This window comes from Aethalodelphis obliquidens, unplaced genomic scaffold (genome assembly GCF_003676395.1).
Source record: "Aethalodelphis obliquidens isolate GAN/ISIS:26980383/991018 unplaced genomic scaffold, ASM367639v1 scaffold10, whole genome shotgun sequence".
NCBI classification, from domain to species: Eukaryota; Metazoa; Chordata; class Mammalia; order Artiodactyla; family Delphinidae; genus Aethalodelphis; species Aethalodelphis obliquidens.
The window spans coordinates 38,647,846-38,667,674 of record NW_020837954.1 but is presented as its reverse complement, the minus strand read 5'-3'; the positions used below and the strand labels follow the sequence as shown (position 1 = coordinate 38,667,674).

At 44.0% G+C, this 19,829-nt stretch overlaps 1 long non-coding RNA gene across 1 annotated transcript in view; it reads left to right on the top strand.

Annotated features, from left to right (window-relative positions):
* LOC113622872 (uncharacterized) overlaps positions 1-19,510 on the top strand; it is a 38,680-nt gene extending 19,170 nt beyond the window's left edge. Inside the window, exons 3-4 of the long non-coding RNA XR_003433704.1 lie at positions 93-294; positions 19,191-19,510. This is a non-coding gene — a long non-coding RNA (uncharacterized LOC113622872). The remainder of the gene's footprint in view (positions 1-92; positions 295-19,190) is intronic.
* The last annotated feature ends 319 nt before the right edge of the window (positions 19,511-19,829 follow it).

Here is a 19,829-nt window from a genome sequence, read left to right as displayed (position 1 = left end):
CTGAACTGACATCTCGATCACTCCAAAACCAGTGCTCTTCCTCCCCAAGCTATGTAGCCTCTCAGTGTCATGTTCTCTCCCTCTCTCTGCAGGGACTTGTCACTTATTGTGCTCAAATCCATGCCTTGAGTGCCCTCCTACTGAAATGTGTTCCTCCAGTGAGACCTCTGGACTCTTCTGCCTCATTATAAGCTGACCTGCAGTTTTTTCCTTACCTTCACCCAGTCTGATCTGCTCTCTACCCTCCAAACCCAGTGTGTACTTGAACTCGTCTGCTGTTAGTAGAAGTTCCAAGTAAGTATATGCAATGAAAAGTCAGGAGCAGGAACAACATGGCGTCTTGGAGACAGGAACCAAACTTGATTCTTTGGCAGGGCCCTTGGAGACAGAATGACCCCCGGTTAGCCATGTCTGGGCCCTGAAGTGAGAAAGGCCTCTGGCCTTTTCACTCAGCATGATGTCCAGGGAATGACCCAGAACATGATGACTCTGGCAGAGGTAGCTGCTCTATTCCCCAGGCACTTGTAAACCGGAACAATCACCATCTTCCTCCCCAACTCTTCATCAAAAGCTTTTATTAAATAGCCTAATTATTAAACAAGGCAGGTGGAAGAGAAAGGTAGGAAATTGGAGGGTTGAACTGAGCTTTTTCAAAAGCCAGAAAAATGACTCAGAGTGTGTAACACCTCATCTGGAGAACAAACTGGATGTTCCTGATGCAGCCGGGTGCATTGTTAAACCTGTGGAGAGAGATAGGGAACAGACCATTTTTTTTCTCTCTCAGTCACAAATAACTGCGAGCTCAGAGCCGAACTGGTGAGCTTCTAGAATAAATCCAGAAGATTTATTCTCCCAACAAGGGCCAAAGAACTGACAGAATCACAGGAGAGAAAAATATATACTATCCGTTCAAGTCAGTGTTTAGAATATTCTAAGTGGGAAGACATTTTATTAGCAAATCCACTAGACTATAAGCTCCTTGAGGTAAGAAATTGTGCTCTTATTTATTCTTGATTCTAGGATGGGGTCCAGTGCCGGGCACATAGTAGGTGCTCAATAAACGTTCCCTAGAATAAAGCTGAAGGCAGGAGCTGAGTCTTGTACGAAGTTGCATCCCTCTCAGCGCCTAGCACTTAATGAATGAATGACGGGAATTCATGAATGAGAAATGCCGTTTTAGACTTGCCTTTGAAGAAAAGCATACGCCTTTGCAAGCAGCGGTATCATCTCCCGAGTTATTCAAGAAGTCTGTGTTCACTTCCTAATTACATCTTGAGTTTTACCTCCTTAGAAGGCAGAACTTTTGCTAAAATAATCTGGCTGCTAATAAGAAACAGTTCTGCTGGCTTTTCTTCATCCTCATGAAAAGCCAATCTGTCCTGAACTTCTGGAGCCACCAAGGCACAGGCCAGGCCTTGGATTCTCGCGGGAGCTGGTCTAATTTGCTTCTAGCTTTTCCGGTTCCCTCCCTTCTACTCTCTCCCGTCCTCCTTGTTCTGGGTCTCGAGCCAGCTGAGTTTTGACTCCCTTTGTCAAGCAGCTCTGCTTCTGCCAATCCAGTAAACCTCACCTCTCTCAGTTTAGCGTATTTACAGAGACAGGACACCAGAAACATATGGATAGTCAAGAAAGCACATAATGTGTAGGAAACTGAGGCAGGAGCAGCGAGAGGCAAGAGCTCCTCCTCACAAGTATCCTGAGCAAGGGCTTGAGGGCCATGCTGGTTTTCTTCCCCCTCTCACAGAGACAGGTGCAAGTCACTGATGGGGCTTCGTGTGGGAGCTGAGTCTTATACAGCTTTGCATTCCTCTCAGTGTCCAGCACTAAATGAATGAATAACGTATTAGCTCCCCTCACAAACACATAAAACCTCTCTATTTCACAGCTGAGGGATGGAAACTCAGAGAGCTTAGTAGATCAGCCCCTCCAGGCTGAGCTAGGTTCCCCTTCTCCGGGCACCCCTGGTGGGACCTTACCTTAGCATTTATCACAATGGGATATCGTTATTTGTTTATATATCATTTTCTACTCAATTTTCTGTGTGCTCCCTGAGGGCAAAAACTGTGTCTTTCATCTTTGCACTTCTCAAGGATAAAGCCCTCAATAAAAGTTTGCTGAATGAATGACTTGCTCAGGGTCACCCAGCTAATACGAGGCTGAGCTGGGACCAGAACCAAGCCCTCTGTCCCCCCAAATCCTATATCCTTGCTGTCCTACCAGGACACTTTCTGGAAGAAAGTGGGAAGTGGACCTATAGAGAAGCTAATTAAGCATTTGGCAGGTTTATGAACTATGTTGAGAGGTTTTCTTTTTAACTTTCCTTTTCCTTCCTTCTTGATATTGGTGGGAATTCTAGGCCGCTACTCTGAGCTGAGCCAGGGTCACATCTATATTCTTGCTCCTGAAATAGCTGAATTCATCACCTCTTCAGAGGAGGAAGTCTCCCCAGATGGCTTTGAAGCTCCCTCTCCTGCCCTCCTGCCAGGTGTGAACAAACACTTCGAAGTAATTTGGGGATGACTGGGAGAAAATGTCAAAGGCTTTGATCCATGTTTCTTGAAATATTGGAGAGTTTTCTGTTCTTGTTGGTCCTGAACAACTAGGCTGGAAATTTCATGAGCAAAGGTTTGTTTCTCCCCTCATCTGGTCACACAGGTTGATTGTGGAGGACCTATTCTGGCCACCCACAAGCAAGATGCTGGTACCTGACTTTGATGAAATGAAGGTGGCCACGGTGAAGAAAGAGGTACTCAAGCCTGCACTGCTGCTGAGAGTGGAAGGAACTTCCTGGCTCCAGAGGAAAGCCCAGAATAGAAAGGCAGCAGGCACAAAGGGTCCTAAGGACTGTATTTGGAGTGGTCAAGAGTTCGGGCTCTGGGACTAGATATGCCTTAGGTTCCAGTCCTAGTTCTACCACCTACTGATCCTCTTACCCTGGGCACATTATGTAACATCTCCACGCGTCAGTCTTCATGTGCCAAAATCAATGAGCTAATCCATGAGGGTTTATTACTCTCCATAATAAACCCACCCAGTTGCATTCTCCACCCCTTTCTTCATCCCTGCTCTGTGCCCTGAGACTGAGCCTTAGAGACTGACCTCTAAGCCTGTATCACCAAGTGTCCTTTGTCCTCTGGCTTCTGGTTGGATTCAGCCAAAGGGGAGATACTAGTAGAAGAATAACTAATCAGAGGAATAAGAACCCATGGTATTTATTCCCCTGGCTTTCACAATGGTGGGCCACCATTTCAATAGAGGCTGTATACCTCTACCTCCATCCCCAGCTCCTGTCAGGCAGCCCTGTCCTGTAGCTAAGCTCTCTAAAGGTTCCATTAACTCTGCTTTCTCACCTTAGACCTTCACACCTAGAGATGCTCATGGCCTCAGCATCCCTTGTTGGGCACCCTAACCCTATGCATACTTCTGTATATAGTCCTTTTGTTAGATTCTCCCTATTTTACCACTTGAGTGTCCCATTTATCTCCTTTCAGGACCATGTACTAATGTGCCTGACATATAATAACTGTTCAATAAATGTTTCGTGTTTCTCCTCCTCCCCCTCCCCCATTCCTTCATTATCCTCACCATCCTCTTTATTATCTCAGTATAAAGCAGAAGAGCTAGAGGGAAATTGTACTGGTGGTCTACTGTTGTGTAACAAGTTATCACAAAATCAGCAGCTTACAACAACACACGGTCATTATTTCACAGTCTCTGTGGGTCAGGAGTCCAGGGCTGGCTTAGCTGGGTTCTCTGCTTTAGGGTCTCACCAGGCTGAAATCTGGGTGTTGGTGGGGGCTACAGTCCATCAAAAGCTTGACTGGGGCAAGATCCACTTCCAAGCTACCTCAGGTTGTTGGTAGAATTGACCTCTTTGCAGCTGTAGGACTGAGGCCCCCATCTCCTTGATGGCTACTGTCAGCTCCTAGAGGCCACCTTCAGCTCTTTGCAGTGAGATCCTCTCCAGTGGCCCTCTCACCACACGGCAGCTTACTTCTTCAAAGCCAGCAACAGAGAGAAAGTTTCTTGACTTCAGGGAGGGCCCAGGTCCTCTTTAAAGGGCTTCTACCTGATTGAATCAGACACACCCAGGATAATCTCCCTTTGTATTAATTCAAAAATCAATTGACTTTGGACCTTAATTACATTAAGAATCCCTCCACTTTGCCATATAATGGAAACTAATCAAGGGAGTGACATCCCATGACCTTTGCAAGTCACAGGCTCTCCCTGTGGTTCAAGCACAGGGGATTACACAAAGGTGGGGACACAGGAGACTGGAAATCATCGCAGGTCACCTTACAATGACACAGAGATCTCATCAGGAGGTAGAACAATATTCATTCACCAGCTACTTTTATACAGTCTTTCACTAAGGTTAGGAGAGGTGCAGGGGGAGACAGGTCTTGCCAGTGGGAAGGACAGAAGCTAACGCTAATGGAACACTTGCTTTGTGCCCTGCACTGCGTGCTCCACTTTCTACCTCTGGTCCTCTACCATCCCTATAATTGTCTACTATTCTTCCACCTTTCAAATGAGAAAGCTGAAAACAAAGAGTTTGAAGCAATTCACCCTAAGTCACACTGATACCACCTCTTCAATGGTTCTCAAGGCTTTAGATAAGAAGGAACAAAAGTTATGGAGGTCAATGTTTGGGAGCTAAAAGGGGCCCTCTATGTACATTCTTCTTTTTCATAGAGTCGGTATATATGATTTCAGGGAAAGGAGATTCAGTCTTTTTTTTTCTTCCCCAGAAAAGACTTTGCTAACCCCAATAGCATAACCACTTAGCACAAGAGTCATGTATCCAGAAAAAACATTTAAAATTCTCAGGTGGGTGAAAGAGCCACCACCCTGTGTATCTGTCAATGAACACTTCACTTCCATTCAGGATACATATGAAAAAAATCACAATTTATTGGGTTTTGGCTAACCCTATACTATGCATTAGTGTTTTTTCACTTTTAAAAGCATCTCCACATGTATTCCAAAGCTCTGTGCTTTCCCTTTTTAAAAAGGACCAACTTCAGAAATCTCTCAAGAGCATGAATATTTAGCTTCAGAACTGGGAACGGGATGGATTCTTCAAGGAAAAAAAATAACACTTTCCACCAATGCCAGGAACTCATGAGAGGTTCTTGGATCAGCAAGATTAGTACATCAGTTGGCAAAGTCTTTACTGGCCACTTTAGCCAGTATCTAATCTAGTATGCAGCCTGCTGCATAGAAGGCATTTGATAAAAATATGTTGAGTGACTGAATTAGTGAATGTATTTTTTGTTCCTAGCTACATGCTCTTTTTCAGTTTCTTCATCTTTTCCTGGTTACGTCATGAATGTGTTTCCTCATTTTTCCCTTATTTCTTTTAATTTTAAAAAATTCTATAGGCTTGTAAAACAAAGAAATGGCAGAAAGGTATAAAATAAAATTTTAAAACTCCATCCTTTCCTTTACTTTGTTCTCTTTAGAGGTAACCACTGTGGACTATGTGATGTGTATTTTTATTACAAAAGTGAGAGTATACGATATATTTATTTGCTCCTTGGTTTGCCTCATTCTTTTCAATGGCCTCTTCGCATTTGTTAGCATATGTAGCAGACACTGTCCATGATCCACTCATATCCCTTTGGAAACCCTTATCATTTCCACACATTACAGCCTGACTGCCAATGGGCAGTACCTCCTCCTTTGTTGGGTAGCTCCCTCCAGCCACTGAAACCAATTTGCCAATGGATGGTTGAGTGGAAGTATTTGAGAATTAATGTCCCTCTGGGAGACAGCTTCAACAATGACTAAAAGTTGTAGGAGTATAAATACCCCAGCTCCCTGGCTCATTGGCTAGGATAATTCCAAGTCACATGCTTTGCACTACCTTCAGAGTTTTCCTGAAAGATTAAACTTTAGTCACTCACTGGCTTAATAACACACCCTTTACTGGCCATCTGTCCTTCCCTGCATCACTTCCCCAGTTCCCTACTTACACTCCCCAAACATCTTGCACTTGAATCCTAGTCACAAGACCTGCTTCCAGAAGAATATATACTGAGCATGGACATGCTCCCGTTTATTTAATCATTTTCTTATTAATGCCATTTATTGCTTCTGATTTTCAATAAAAATAATACTTCAATAAAATCTTTATCCACTTGGCTTAAGCATATGCACATATTCCTGAATTACAATTGCTAAGTCAACGGGAAAACTACATTTGGTATTTAAGAGACGATGCCAAACTGGCCCCCAAATGGTTTATTAATAACATCCTTACTGGGACTTCCCTAGTGGTCCAGTGGGTAAGCCTCCATGCCCCCAATGCAGTGGGCCAGGGTTTAATCCCTGGACGGGGAACTAGATCCTACTTGCATGCCGCAACTAAGAAGTCTGCACGACACAACTACGAGCCCGTGTGCCACAGCTAAAAAAGATCCTGCAATGCTGCAACTAAGACCTGGCGCAGCCTAAATAAATAAATATTTAAAATACCATCCTTACCAACAGCTTGTTGGCATTTACTTGGCCTCACCTCTTGCCAGCACTGGATATTATGGGTATTTTCATTTGTTCTGTTCATTTAGACAAAAATAGATGTATCATATTTTGAACTAAATTTCTTATATTAATTAGAATAAACATTGCAGCATTTCAGGTACTTACCAGTTGTTGGGAAGGGAACACACAAAACACACACACACCCAATGTAGAAAAAAAATTAAAGTCTGGATTTAATTGGCCAGTGATATACAGTCTTATCAGCAGTGGGGTGGCCACATGGAGCAAAGGTGGATGTCTCAGTGCATCTTACCCTGGCCCCAGGCCTCGGGGTGGGGCACACCACACCTACAAGGGGAGTCAAGCCAGCTGTAGAAAAATTCAAGTCTGACTATGCCTTAAACTTTCCATACTCAGAGTTTTTGTCCCCTTATACACACAAGCCATATTTCTGTCTAAGGAAAGGTTTATCCAACTTGAACTCTCCTGGTTCTTGAAACAAATTTAAGGCTGGCTTTCCCTGAATAATAGCTCTGCCTATACCTTTTCAGTTTTCTGGAAAGCCCATTTCCCTGAAGACCATCCCTTGCCTATGATTTAATACTCTTGCCTAGATGGTTCTGAAACTTATGTGATTGGCCAGTTCATGTCCTTTGTCCGTTTTCCTATTGAATTATTTTTATTTTTTGTATTTATTTGTTGAAAAGTTTTATATATTGTGGATATTAACCTTTTGCTTGTAATATATGTTGCAAGTATTTCCTCTTACTCTGTTGCTTCTTATTTGCCTTGGTTTACAGTGGTTTTTAATTTTTATTCAATCACATCTGTACATCTTTTCTCCTATGATTTTGGATTCTGTGTCTTGCTTAGGAAGGTCATTCATTCTACCCAAATATCATAAAAATATTCACCTATCTGTTCTTCAAGAACCTTTATCAACTTGTTTTTTTCTTTACATTTAGATCTTTAATCCATCTAGAATTTATTTTTGTGGATGAAATGAAGGAAAAATCTAACTAGACAATTTTATCATTTCTCTACTACTATAAGTGAGATATTTTTCCCATTGCATTTTCTGAGTGTTATTGCTAGTATGTGCACACGTGCTTGCTCTGAAGATTCAATTCCATCATCTCCCACTGTCTCATCTCAGTAGGGACTAGAGCTTTGTGTTAAAGGAAGATCTTCTCAGACTGGTCAGCATGCCTGCTATGTAGCTATTAAGTTATCTTGCTTGGCCTTTGTTTCCTCATCTGTTAAAATGGGGAACTTGGACCAAATGCTCCTTGTAGTCCTTTCCTGCATTAATAATACTAAGGCTTTAAATAATTTTTTTTCTTTCTGGTCAAAATACAGTTCAATTTCAAAGGGGAGAAAACAGTCCTGTAGTTCTAGTTGCTAAAGGGCGTTGAACCTCTTTACATTTGAAACTGATACCAAAGGTGGTGAAACTTAGCATTCTCTTGCTCTTGGGTTCAATGTCTTGGCTATTTTTAGCTAGATCTGGCACCTTTGGGAATAGGACACTTGAAATACAGAGCTAAGAGCAAGGTAAGGCAGCCACTCAGCATTTATCCGCTTTCCGTGAAATAATGCGCTTCTTTCCAAAGAAAGGGCAAGGGGATGCAGCAGTGGTCTCCTGCTTTTAGGATACTCTTTTTCTAATGACCCGGCATTATAGAGTTTGCCAAACCTGCCCTGGAGGCTGTCTACCCATGACCAAGGGATTCATATACCCATATATGAGCCCATATACCTGGTGCTATCTCCCAAATGGTTTCAACTGTAAATTCAAGGAGAAGTTTGATGTTTAGCTACTCAAGAGAAGCACAAGTATTCACTAAGTGCCAGATAACCTACAATTCCTACCAAACCTCTGGGTCAGCCTTGATTTGTGTTATATTGCTGTCATTTAATTTAAAATATTTCAGCATAGTTAACATGACAAATGTGTCACCTCCACTGTTGGAGCAGTTATTAACATTTGGAGTCCCCAGAAAGAGATGTACTCTTCAGAGATGAATAGCATCTGAAAAGAGACCCTAAGCAGAACTCGAAGCAAAAAACACTCTAACAAGAGAGGGATACCACAACAACTTCAACTACCTTTATCTATAATAACACCGAGGGCTTGTTAGTTAGCATAGTATAGGTTAGATATTAGTTTTCACTGGTAAAATGAGTTGTGTTCAAGATAGGTGCATTGGCTAAAAATATAGTATAGGTATTTTATGTTGCCCAAACAGTTCAATAACTGATGTCCTTCAGGATGGCCTAAGCCAAGGATTCAATCTGATCCAGTGAAAGCCACCCAACAAATGATTCTATTACCTAATCCCAACTAGAAGGTTCTAGTGGCAGATCTAACAGTTACTGTAGCTTTGAAGCAGTGATGAGCATAAAAAAGATTTTAAGATAACAGGAACAACAGCAAAGTGATAAGAAAATATCTGTGATTTTTATTGGTAACAAAGTCATAAGTTCTGTTAAGACTATTGCAGTTTATTGCCTACATCATTATTGAAGGAAATGCTGTATTTCATTTAGAAATTAGTAAAATTTTTTTTAAAATGTTTTTCATTCAAGTACATAGAGTCTCTGAATTCTCCTCACTGACCTCTTAGGGGGCATAGACTCAGGGTAAGAACTCCAGTGCCTAGTGTACTGAATGTTTGATACTAGAGAAGCCCCTCAAAAAAGCCTTATTGCTAATGGTGTCCATCAGGGGATGCCAATGTCCTTGCCAAGGGGGGTCTCTCCTGGAGATGCCAGAGCAGCCTGTATGGCTGGGCCCCTAGCGGAATCTCCCCAAATCTGTGTTGCTTGTGCCCAGGGTACCAATAAAACCCTTGCAAGAGCAGGCCCATCATCTACGGTGAGCTATGCAAAAACATAAGCTAGCTTCAATGGGGCATCAGCCTGGCATAGGCCAAATTCTCTCTCAGCAAATCCAGTTTTTCCTAAGAAAGCATAGCGGAGACCTGTATCAGACTCCAACAACAAATACACTCATTCACTTTACCACCCAGAGAACTTTTCTCTTCCAGCCACTGTATTCCCACATTTGCATAATTAAATGGGCCATTACATTGGTTTTCCCAGAACCAAGTAACCATCTGCCCTAAAGCTGTATCCAAGTCTTGCATCTTGCAAAACCCAAGGCTCATTTATGGACTCTTCAAAATCCGGGTTTACTGTGATTTTCCGTATGTGTCTTCTATTCTCTTCACGAAGATTTCAAAGGTCTTTAGGACAAAACTCAGTCCCAGTTCATGCATCCTGTGCTCCCTTCCCCCTGTACAGTCTCTGAAGCACATGGCCCAGCCCTGCAACCGACACTGAGATCTCCTTCCCCATCTGTGTCACTGACCACCATTGCTCCCACACCACCCAGTGCCCTGAGGCTGGTTTTGTTAGGGAAACCACTGACTGAAACTGCCCGCCCTGGCCGGGCAAGATAGTAACCACTTGCATAAGTTCTCTTACAACAGGAGGTCCTGGTAAGGAACGCAGAACTAACAAGCTACCACCAACCAGAAGAATTCTGGAAAGGTCAAAAGGAGAGAGGAGACACCAGTCCATATGTCCTACCACCCTCCCAGAATCCTTCGCTCTGGAACCCATCTTGGCTGAGTGATGCGCGTGCCACCAGGAAGGACCCTGAGTCAGAAAGATTGGCCAGAGACAACCCAGAAACTAACCCCATTACTATAAAACCTGAGACTGCAAGCCACGTGGCAGAGCAGTTCTCCTGGGTTCCCTTACCCTCCTGCTCTCCATCCAGGCATCCCTTCCCAATAAAGCTCTTGCTCCGTGAGCATGTGTGTCTCCTCGGACAATTCACTTCCAGATGTTAGACAAGAGCCCATTCTTGGGCCCTGGAAGGGATCTCCCTTCCTGCAACAGTTTTACAGCAAGAGTCACTGACCAACATGACACTGCCGTTCATGCGGCACGACCTGTGAAGAAAGGCAGAAGAATGGCTTTCTCCACTTCCAGCTCCTTGTTCTCTCTTGTTCCCAGGCCAGGAGGCAGTTAGTACCCTGAGTGACTTAGTCATCAGGAGACAAAGCACAGAATCAATCTAAATACGCGAACTGTGGTTTATGTCATAGAGTGTTCTGCCTATGTTTTCCTCTAAGAGTTTGATGGTGTCTGGCCTTACATTTAGGTCCTTAATTCATTTTGAGTTTATTTTGGGGTATGCTGTTAGGGAGTGTTCTAATTTCATTCTTTTACATGTAGCTGTCCAGTTTTCCCAGTACCACTTATTGGAGAGACTGTCTTTTCTCCACTGTATATTCTTGCCTCCTTTATCAAAGATAAGGTGACCATATGTGCATGGTTTATCTCTGGGCTTTCTATCCTGCTCCATTGATCTATCTTTCTGTTTTTGTGCCAGTACCATACTGTCTTGATTACTGTAGCTTTGTAGTAGAGTCTGAAGTCAGGGAGCCTGATTCCTCCAGCTCCGTTTGTCTTTCTCAAGATTGCTTTGGCTATTCGGGGTCTTTTGTGTCTCCATACAAATTTTAAGATTTTTTGTTCTAGTTCTGTGAAAAATGCCAGTGGTAGTTTGATAGGGATTGCAATCCTTTTTGACCCACCTCCTAGAGAAATGGAAATAAAAACAAAAATAAACAAATGGGACCTACTGAAACTTAAAAGCTTTTGCATAGCAAAGGAAAACATAAATAAGACGAAAAGACAACCCTCAGAATGGGAGGAAATATTTGCAAATGAAGCAACTGACAGACGATTAATCTCCAAAACATACAAGCAACTCATGCAGCTCAATATCAAAAAAACAAACAACCCAATCCCAAAATGGGCAGAAGACCTAAATAGACATTTCTCCAAAGAAGATATACAGATTGCCAACAAACACATGAAAGAATGCTCAACATCATTAATCATTAGAGAAACGCGAATCAAAAATACAGTGAGATATCACCTCACACCAGTCAGAATGGCCATCATCAAAAAATCTACAAACAATAAATGCTGGAGAGGGTGTGGAGAAAAGGGAACTCTCTTGCACTGCTGGTGGGAATATAAATTGATACAGCCACTATGGAGAACAGTATGGAGGTTCCTTAAAAAACTAAAAATAGAACTACCATATGACCCAGCAATCCCACTACTGGTCACATACCCTGAGAAAACCATAATTCAAAAAGAGTCATGTACTAAAATGTTCATTGCAACTCTATTTACAATAGCCAGGGCACGGAAGCAACCTAAGTGTCCATCGACAGATGAATGGATAAAGAAGATGTGGCACATATATACAATGGAATATTACTCAGCCATAAAAAGAACGAAATTGAGTTATTTGTAGTGAGGTGGATGGACCTAGAGTCTGTCATACAGAGTGAAGTAAGTCAGAAAGAGAAAAACAAATGCCGTATGCTAACACATATATATGGAATCTAAGAAAAAAAAAAGAAAAAAATGGTCAGAAGAACCTAGGGGCAAGACGGGAACAAAGATGCAGACCTACTGGAGAATGGACTTGAGGATACGGAGAGGGGGAAGGGTAAGCTGGGACAAAGTGAGAGAGTGGCATGGACATATATACACTACCAAATGTAAAATAGAGAGCTAGAGGGAAGCAGCCGCATAGCACAGGGAGATCAGCTCGGTGCTTTGTGACCACCTAGAGGGTTGGGATAGGGAGGGTGGGAGGGAGATGCAAGAGTGAAGAGATATGGGGACATATGTATATGTATAACTGATTCACTTTGTTATACAGCAGAAACTAACACACCATTGTAAGGCAATTATACTCCAATAAAGATGTTTAAAAAATAAAATAAAAATAAATGCACGAGCTGTCTCTGCCACACCTCCCTGTGGGAAAGGCCGTTTGAGGTGTGAGGAGCTGGTGGGTGGAAGTTGTGCAGAGGCAGTGGGGGAGGGAAATGACAGGGGGGAGCAAATGGGCAGGGCCTCTGTCTTCCCAGCCTCCAGGAGGTACTCCGTCACCATGGTGGAGGGTCGTGGTATTGGGGTCAGGAGGGGCAGAGACAAAGGCCTGCCCCGGCACCTCTGCACTCAGCCAGTACCCATGGCCTCTGTGCACAGGCTGCCTGCCAGTCTGGGCATTCCTACCCTGGTTGGTTGAGGGTTGCCAGGGGGTATTTATTAGCACGGGGTCTTGTTACCTAATTGTAGCATGGAAAAGAGGATAAGAAGAGAAACCCTTTGCAGGAAAACATCCCTTCTCTCCCAGCTCCACAGGCCCTTTACCCCTCTGACTTGATCCCTTAATTTCTCCAGATTCATGACCTTTCTTATAAGTGGTCCCCTCTGGGGTTCTGACAGTGGTCATCTCTCCAGGGACTCCTAATTACGGCCCAAGAGAAGCATTAAAGTGTTAGCCTCCACACCCCAGGTTACAAGCAAAGAGAAGCCACAATTAACCTCTATTCCAACAAAGGATTCCATCTATAGAAGCTCATTTGTTTCCCCCTCTGCAGCTGGCTGGGCTGGTGGCTGGGAGTGGGAGACTTCTCGGGCACTTTTTTCGTAAACCTTTCTTTTACATCCAGGAAGTGACCAGTTCTACAGTTAAAGTGTGTGTTAGGGGCATCCGGGCAACCAGCTAACTCCTCGTATTTCCTGCTTTTCTTTTCCCATTAAAATAGCAGAGGAGTTGTTTCACTTAGGCACTCTCTTTCTGGATCTCGAAGCGAACCCAGAGGCTATTTTCAGCCAGAGGCCTCCCTGTGAGTGGTGTAAACCCCACCCCATGGCTGCCTTAAACTCACCACCCTCCCTCAGTACCAGGAAGCTTAAGGCAAGCACCGCAGGCTCTGGAAAGAGCTGGATATCCTACCACCACCCTACCACCTCCATTCCCCAGCCCCCCTGCCACCAAAGTTACCCAGTGTGGCGTTAATGCACTAAGAAGAGCCCTGCTGTCTACCTTCCTAGCTGCGTGTTCAAGGATAAGTTAGTTAAACTCTCTGAGCCTCAGAAGAAGGATAATGATAATGATAATACCGACTTGGAAGGTTTGCAGAGATTAAACCAAGTGGGTTTTGTAAATGGTGCTTAAGAGACTTCAGAAGCCTATTCAAGTGTTAGCCACACCATTTCTCAGAACGTGGGGCTAGCGAGGGGCTCTTCAGAACTCCCCATGGAGCCCAAAGTATCAGCACCTACAGTGGCTCTGATAATAACCCTAGAGAAGGAGCCCTGAGAAGATGAAGTGGGGCTTTTGTCCTGTGTCCTCCAAGGACAACCACAGAGGAACCTCAGTGCTAGACACACAGTAGTCTATCAGGAAACATTTGCCAGATTCCCAGTGGTTTGGGAGAACTGGCCAAGAGGCTTAAGAAAGTATGTAAAGCACCTACACCTGCCTCAGATAATCTGAGGTGACAGCATCACCCACAGCCCCCGAAGCTGTGGTTGCCCAGGGATAACAGTAGAGAAAACCACCCCAGTTTCAGTCTGACTGGATCTCGTGCCTGGTCGCTCCCATCCCATGCTCTTTTACTCTCTCTTTAGCAGAAGTGGTGATGAGCCAGTCTGTCCACAAAGGGTTAGTAACCTTCAGGCTGTCATCCAGGTGATGCCTTAACTGGAGTCCAGACTCCTATTTACTGCCACATAATTCTTTGCTTTGACAATTGTGCCTGAGCGTTTTAATGCCTGGCCAGCCCTGCTGTAGTCTGTTTGACCATGTTTTGAAAAGGGACTTTGGTGCATGTTGTGGTACTTAGCACAGCACCATGGGCTGGTGACGTGGCGATGTGATGGACTGAAGCAATTTGAACGGAGCAGCTGGTTTATTTTCTGTGGCTTCCTTCCGCTGCTGCTGTGTGTCCGCAGGCACCACGTAGCCAAGAAAGACACTGGGCCAAGGACCTTCTGTCTGATAGGTGTGCATGGGGTATGGAGGTGTTTTTCTCTTAGATGTCCTTCTAGACCTCTTACCCTTGATCACACAGCTAGGAAGGTAGACATCAGGGCTCTTCTTACTGCATTAACTCCACACTGGGTACTTTTGGTGGCAGGATGCTGGGGACTGGAGGTGGTGGGGTGATGGTAGGATATCCAGCTCTCACTAGAGCCTGAGACACTTGCCCTAAGCTTCCTGGTACTGCGGAGGGTGGCAGGTTTAAGGCAGCCATGGGGTGGGGTTTACAACACTCACAGAGAGGCCCCTGGCTGAAAATAGCTTCTGGGTTCTCTAGCCGGTATTTTCCAATGGCTCATGGTGGAAAAAACTCTGATGCAGTATTTTTGCCTGTGACATTCCTTTGGGGTGTCCACCAGGTTAATTCCAGGGGAGTGTGGACATAAAGGAAGACCACCCAGATGAGAACAAGCAGAGACTGTTTTTGCCAAGCTTGCTATAGCAATGGACTCAGCCACGATCACTTGCTTTTGACAGAGACTCAAAGACAGGTAGTGGAGTGGGAAAACCTCATGGTGAAAAACAGGGAAGGCTTCAAGGCTTCAAGGTTCTGATGGGAGGTTTTGGGCATGAGGCTACCTGGAAGCAGAACACCCTATGTGATTGTTTTGGAAAGCATATTTGACGGTCTCTGGTTGGTCCTGACTTGAATGCAGGGGCAAAATGTAGGGAAGTTGGCGATTATGGGCTGATGGCTACAGAGGCTGTAATTTGGCTTCTTGGGCCGTTGTTGCAGAGCTTGTGGATCAGAGTTCAATTTTCATATATGGTCTGGCCATTGTTCATCCGTATAGTCAGGCTCTCAACAGAGACTAACTTTGAGACTGCTAGTTAGTCTAGATTACCTAACTTCATTTTGGGACAGTTATGAGACAGGCTGGGCCTGGGACCCTTTGCTGCAGCGCTTGCACCTGGACAAACATCCCCTCAAACAACAAAATACAAAGAAACTATAAGGGACTAAAAATAACTGCGGACAGATTATGGACAAAAGAGACAAAAAGACCAAAAAACCCAACTGCCACTTCTGAAGAGCCCGGAGCAAAAATAGGGTGTCAGGAGCAAAAGCGGGATACTGTGTATGCCCCTGCACTCAACACCACCAAAGGGGTGGGCAAAACACCTAAGCCACCCCTCCATACCCTCACCCCACATAAGGAACCCGCTTGCCCCATCTCCAGGATGAACCAGGGAAACTGTTACTTGTTTTCACTCCCTCCTGCAGCTGCAGGAGCCCCAGTAAAGCCTTGCCTGTCCTCTAGTCAATTCCTATTGATTGGGGAAGGCCAAGAACCCTGGTTGGTATCAGACAAACTGCTGCTCAGTAGAAAATTATTTGCAAACAAAAAACAAGGCTGGAAACAGCCAGAATGCTCAATTTTATAGAGTTAAGAAAATTAAGGTACACCCATATTGTGCAAAAACTTTTAAAATATGTCTCCAAAGAGATTTTAATGACATTGGAAATGTTTATAAATGGGATGCAAAATGACAAACAATTCAAAAATCATACAAACCATGTGGCTACAGGTATAAATAAGCAGAGGTCAGTCAGAGGGTCTTCCTTAATTTTTAGCTAAGATGTGCTCAGACACCCATCACACAGGTACAGACAGTGTCCCATGTGCCCCCTGGGAAAACTTGCTGGGGATGTGAATGGTCTCTCTGTGAGCTCCTGCTTCCCCAAGGTTATCTGAATTCTGGAATAGTGTCTCATCATCCCCACACACTGCTTCGGAACTGCGCCATGTCAATCTAGTTGTGGAGCTCAGCTTTTTCCTTAATTTCAATGAAAACTCACTCATCTAAGGCCTTTTCATAGTGCACAGAGGGATTTAGAGCCAGCCAAGCATACCAAAAAATGAATATCATCTCTCTCGGTCTCTCATTCCTCAGGTGTTTTCCACGGCTCTCAGACCTCCTCTTCTTTCTCTTCTGCCTGTTTTCATCTCTGCTGCCATCCTCAAGGGAAAAACAAATTCTTCCTATGATCTTATGCGACAATTCATCTCTCTCCAGTCCCTACTTGCAAATGCTGCTTTCCCTTAACATGTCCAAGGACTCTGTCAAAGCTTTAAAGTTACCCACTGTACTTTTTGAGGGCCCCAGATTACACTCACTCTGAGAGACAAGGCTCTTTTCCTCCCAGGCCTCCTCTAGCGAGCATGGGAGGGAGTGGATGGGGACGGGTGGTTTTTTTCCAGTAACACAGGGTGGAAGACTAGAGATAGTGTATGAAAAGCTCCTAGCACAGCCCCTAGCACTTGTGATAGCCCTTGTTTCGTCAAACATCCCCAAAGGGTACCTCCTCTAGTTCTTCTGAGTTTCCCAGCTCCATCAGCTTTTGTAGATCACTGACGCCAGATGTGCAGGTAACTTCCTTGTCACTGATTTTGGTGCAATTTCGCCCATCTGTTAAAGGTTAGGACTTTTTACCAAATCATCTCAATCAGTGCCCCCTGTGTTTTTCTAATGTTTATCCAAGAAGTCCTTATTTTGAAATCTCAGTATTAAGTTTCTGTTGATCAGCTCTGATAGTCCCAAGAAAGTTATGTTTTAACCTTTACTGTCGATTTTTCCCCTTTTAAAAGTGGCGAGGATCTGGGCTGGAGACAGCCATATTTGTTCTGGGGCTCAGACATGTCAGGGCTGGTCTAGAGAGCCAGTGGGGAGGCCTGTCAGGAACCTATTTGTATGAGGGACCCAGGAACCACCAAGGAAGGACTCTTTCTAGGAGAGGAAGAAACTGGTAGACACGAGCTGCCACAGATGACTTGTGGGGGAAGGACTGGTTTTGAGTAACAGCTGGTGTGTGCCGCTCAGATTGTTCCCACCCAGCAGGTTATGGATGTGACTAAGTCCCGGGATGGGCCTGGGGTGGTGGAGAACTGAGGTAGGCACAGTCACAGAAAATTTCTGTGAGATATTGGGGTGCACAAACAGCACAATGGGGACATGTGGAAAGGAGTGTGGATCAGGAATACTCCTCAATCTGCAGAGCCATTTGGGACCAGGGTAATAGGAACAGCCTAAGAATGCTTCCTGCTTCAGCAGGGGGATTCTTGTCCTTGGAAGCAACAGCCCAGTGAGGTGGCCTAGCAGAGAAGCACACAGTGACTTTAATGGGCAATGATGGTGCCTTTGGTGAAAGTTTCAGGGGGTGGCAGCAGCAGCAGTGGCCTCAGTGCTGTTGACTCAGTGTTGACATCATTGGCTTCCAGTAGGAGGCAGTGTATCAGCTCAGATATTAGCACCCTACATGGTGGGCACTGCAAAATGGCAGTGGAGAACTCAGCATCAGACAAGACCAAAAGAAACCAGAGCAGAGGAGGAGGAAGCTGATGGGGAACCCAAGAGAAGAGTGGGATTCTGTAGCCAAGAAGACTTCCTTGTGAACGTACCTAAGGTACCCCTGAAGACTCAGAAATGTTTAAGGGGAACGTTGAGGAACAGCTGGATTTCCAGGAATTTTTCTGGTAAGGACAGAAGCCATACCTAGCTACAGTGTATTGAGTATTTGACATGAATTAACACATTTAATTCTCATAGCTATCTAAGAGGTAGGTAATGTTAGCCTCATTTATCGATGAGGAAGGATGAAGTTAGGGAGAAAAAATAACTTACAAGGGGTCACATAGCTTGTAAGATTTGAACCCAAGTCTATTTGATTCTAAAGTCAATGCTCTCCCAGTACAACAGTGTCTCCAAAGAGGATCGGAATTCAGTCAACAAATTCACTCAACAAACATTTATTGAACGTCTATTATATGCCAGGTACTGCTCTAGATGCTCACCATACGGCAGTGAACAAAATTCCAGCTCATATTAGGTTTAAAATGTGGACGTAATTGAAATTATAGCCCTAATGTTGCTTCCAGGCTGGTCTAACCTTGGACACGTGGGTTACATAAGCAAACCTGAATAAGTCTGAGGCTTGAGATAACTTGGATTCCTAGTACACCATTACTCAGCCATGCTCAGGGCCAGTTGCCAGTGTCTCCGCCACCACTTGGCTGTACATAAGCTGCTCCATTACATTGATTTAGAAGAAAAATATAGTTCACTTAACCTCTGTTCTACAAAGAATGAAAAGAACTTATGCTGGAGAGCACTTAAGAACAGGGGAACAAGAATGCCTCACCCAAGGACAGAAATAGAGGACACAATGCTTTTGACAATTGCTGATGCCTATGCAAGAATGTGTTGCATTTAGAAACAGCACCTACCCATACAGTTTATACACCATTAAGTTCTCAGCCACATCCCTTAGAACAGATAGAAGGCCAAGATAGGCAGGTCAAAAACACTGTGAATAGAGTTATACTACGGATGCTATGGCAATACTGGCAAGGGGGCCTGCTGAAAGTCAAGCTTAGTACTATTGCTAGAAGCTTTCTATACCCCAGTGTGAGAGGTTCAGAGTACATGGGGCCATGATTTGACTTCCGATTTAACTAAATCAATGACAAAGGTAGTATAGCATAATGGTTAAGAGTGTGAACTCTGGGGAAAAACTACTTGAGTTTGAAACTCTATTGTGCTAAGTTACTGGCTGTGGGATCTTGAGTAAGTGATTTAACTCCTCTTTCCTTCACGTCCCTCATCTTTAAAATGGAGATAACAATAAAAGCTACCTCACAGGATTATTATAAGGATTAGCAAAATATGTGTTAGCTATTATCAATAGAGTAAGATTCTTTACATCATAGGTCATGATGAATATAACGCAGCGTGTTTACTAAATCCTATTTCACTTTTCCTCTTTCAGGGCACAAAGGAAGTTGATATATCCCATTGTTCCTTTCGCTTATGGTTGGGTTTTCACCAACTGCGTGTCGGTAGAAGTGATATAAGCCACCTACAGACTTGGGTCGTTTAAACATCTTGCGTGATACAGCAGATTTCTTTCCCCTGCTACAGCAACCCTGGAAGCCATATGATAAGTTGGTAACATTCCAAGATGGGGAATCTCCATCAGCCTGGGTCCCTGGGAGATTATATGGAATAGAGCTCACCCCACTGCACTGTTATCTATGTTGGACATGTAACATGAGCAAGAAATAAATGTTTATTGTATCAAGACACTGAGATTTAGAGGTTCATTGTTACCATAGCATAACCTCTCCTATCCTGATGAATTTATAAAGCTGTATCGACCAGTTGCTAGTGCTTCTTCCCAGCACAGTGGGCTTTCATATTCCAGAGAGACCTGGGGTTTTAAATGCCTAAGTGCCAGGTTATCTGCTCAAGTCCCAGGGTATGGAGGTGTCTTCATTTAAGCCCTTTAACTTCTTAAGAGCCATGGGGTTTTTTTATACTACTGAAAGCTATCCATATTTTTAAAGGAATGATGAAGCATTTCCCCCTTCCTTCTCAAGCTAGATCTCAGCAGAAAGTCTTGTCACTG